Here is a 3,095-nt window from a genome sequence, read left to right as displayed (position 1 = left end):
CTATAAATAAGGAAACTAAATCATGTCACCTGGGTACCCCTGACAAGCAATACAAAATACCTCCCACACACATGCTGCAAGTCCCAGGGGTTGAACAGAGAGAGGTGGTGGAAGCCAACAGTTAGTAAAAGGATGATATTTGGGGACATCTCTGCCCGCAGTGCTTATTGACTGACAGTGTTAGCCCCAGGCCCCTGACAGCAACAAGCAACTAATCAGGCCCATGCCTTCTGGCATTAGCTTTGCCCTCCGCTACACCCCACTTGCAGCTTGGTGTCCAGGACTGGCAGGGTCTGAATTACAGGCAAGTCCATCTCTCGCCTCTGAAGGACCTGTTGCTTCAGGGGAGCTGATCCCATCACCCAGCTGAGGGGGTTTCTGTTTCTGAGGCTGGTCAGAGACCCCCAGAAGGCAGCTGCCCTTGTCCCTTCAGCCAAGAAGCTGCAGCTCTGCTCTTTGCCTTGACACTCCCTATGTGCCATCTCAGCCCTCGGAGGGCGATTGTTGTACCCAAGTCACCACAGAAGCCAGTAGCTTTTGCTCCATGTAAAAGCCCCTTTTTCATCTCTGGGTTTTCCTTGTCTGCTGTTTTCCCAACAGCCCCACCAGTCTAAGGGTGTAGCAGGTCCCAAGCACTACAAGAAGTGCCCACTCAGCTCAGCTCCTCAAGGTTGGTGTCACCCACAGCTCCATTTCCATTGACTGCCTCTGTCTTCAGAGAGGAACCAGTTGCCTCTAGGACCTCAGCAGAGCCCCTACCAGAAAGGAGACACCCCTCACACCAACCTTAGGGTGAAGTTACACACAACACTTAGACCACACTGCAGGCACTTAAAATGCGAGTGTCCAAACATTAAAGCTCATTCACTCGTGCTAACTGTGCTCTGACTGTCTCAAAGTTACACCACTTGGGGTGAGGCTTAACTCTGGATCATGCTACCTAACCCACATTTGGGTAACTTCAGTCTGCTCCACAGAGATAAAATGAGCAATCTGCAGTCCTCCAGCCTACCAGCCCCCCCTGGTCCTCCCCACACCCAGCAGGGATAGAGCCCAGGTTTCCAGGCTCCTACCCACACCCTGGCTCACCAGCCCTCTAGTAGCACATCAGAGCTGTTCAGACCAGAAACTATTAAACCTTAATATGCCACTTCTCAGAGCACTTTCTAACTTTAACACCACTTAACAGTCCACAGATTTGGTATGGTCTAAGTCAGGGGTTCCCAAACTGTGGTACACATACCCCACCTTGGGGGTATGCAAGGTATCTCTGGGGGGTACGCGAGAGAAATTGTGTAATGGTAGATTTAATTTTCATTATAATAATAATTGGCATTTACGTGGTTAAAATATAAAACGTATGCTGGTCGGGGTACGTGGGCAGCTGGTAAATCCAGAAGTGGGTACACAATAAAAAAAGTTTGGGAACCTCTTGTCTAAGCATAGCGTGTAACTTCACCCTCACTGTCTTTTCATTACCCTTTTCCCTTACCCAAGGACTCTGGATAGTTCTCTTAGTTAAGGTAACAACCCACTCCAGGCACTGTCAGTCCTTTCATTGTCATTTCATTACCCATCAGGAATAATGGCCTTTTATTGCTCCCTAATTAAAAACTTAACTGTATTATTTTAAGCAAAATGACCTAAACTCTCACACAACTAACACGCAAATGAGGCCTGGCCCACACAGACCTTACCCCTCAAGATGGTGGTGGAGGGCTCCATGCCCTACAAGGGTCTCTTGCCACTTGGGACTCTTAGGTAGTACTGGGCTGCACATCTCCCCCTGCACCAACTTGTGTCAGCAGCGAGCTCCCTGCACTCCAGGGCTTTCGAACACCCCAACTTCCATGTGAGTGGATAGAGGAGTCCAGTCTTCAGCCCCTTTCATTGTAATTCAGATTAGTGAAGGTATGTCTATATAGCAGCAGTAAGCAGGTGACACAGGTAGTATACTCCTCATGTCCATCATACCTCTGCAGATGTATCCCATGGTCTCGTGCTGCCGTGACCTGAGACACTTCACAATTAGATGATGAGAGAACCTGTTCTTGTCGCAGGACACCTGGTGGGAAGGATGAGAAGTCAGTGGAGGACTGTCAGCATCCAGGTGGTTTAGCCAATATCCTCCTTGAGAAGTGGGTGAGCTCCCAAGCTATGGGCCAAGGACCAAGCACCACACATCCTGGGCAAGACAGTTGTGTGTGTGCATGGGAGGAAGCTAGGGACAAGATCTGAGTATCTGAGTCAATTCTTCTGTGCAGACAGACCTGTAAGGTCAAATCTTGGTTCTTCCTTTGTGGGAATGAATGCTTCTCTAACCTCAGAGCTGTTGTGGTTTGACCTCCTTGAGGTCCTTGAGGGAGGTGAGATTCCAGATGGCCCTCCAGACAATGAGCACGATACGCAGATCCCAGCTTTGTGGTGGGGCTGAGCATCCTTGCAGGCAAGGAACTATTCACCTACTCACTCACACTATCTACCCCCATCATGTGTGGACTGGGCATCTAGAGGAGACTTCACTTCCATTGTGATGTTGAGATTCCCTTGTTAGCCAATGAAATGACTAACTGATGTCAGGAGGAAAGGATCCCTTTGTTGGTTCCACCCAGCATTAAATGGGTTAAGTCCCAACTCCACGAAATAGATGGAGAAATATACTGAAGGTAAAGCCAGCTCAGTTTTTGAATATGCTCAACCTCTGGTTTACCCTGGGGCCAGAACATATTACTACACATGACACTGTTTGCATCCTGATTTCCACCCCTCACAGCGTCAACATGGAGCCCTCTTTCTAAACAGTAGCCTAGGGGAAGAAAGAAATGTCAGGGAACACATTTTAAAGAACTTACACTACAGGAGGCAACTGCAATTAAACTGAGCTGAGCATCAACACTGGGTTCATTGTTTTAATCAACATGCACAAAAAAGCAAGGGGAACAAAATATGAGATTCTGTTCCTGAGAAAGGAGATATCCAGGGCTGACAGTCATGGAGCATTTTTTCAGAACAGCCATGGCCCAATCGCAATTTCCTCCTGAGAGGGGACAAATCTCAGTCATGCAAAGAACTCCACTGAATGACTGGCCTGTGCT

The sequence above is a fragment of the Alligator sinensis genome, unplaced genomic scaffold, assembly GCF_000455745.1.
Source record: "Alligator sinensis unplaced genomic scaffold, ASM45574v1 scaffold989_1, whole genome shotgun sequence".
Lineage (NCBI taxonomy): Eukaryota > Metazoa > Chordata > Crocodylia > Alligatoridae > Alligator > Alligator sinensis.
This window is presented reverse-complemented; position numbering follows the sequence as displayed.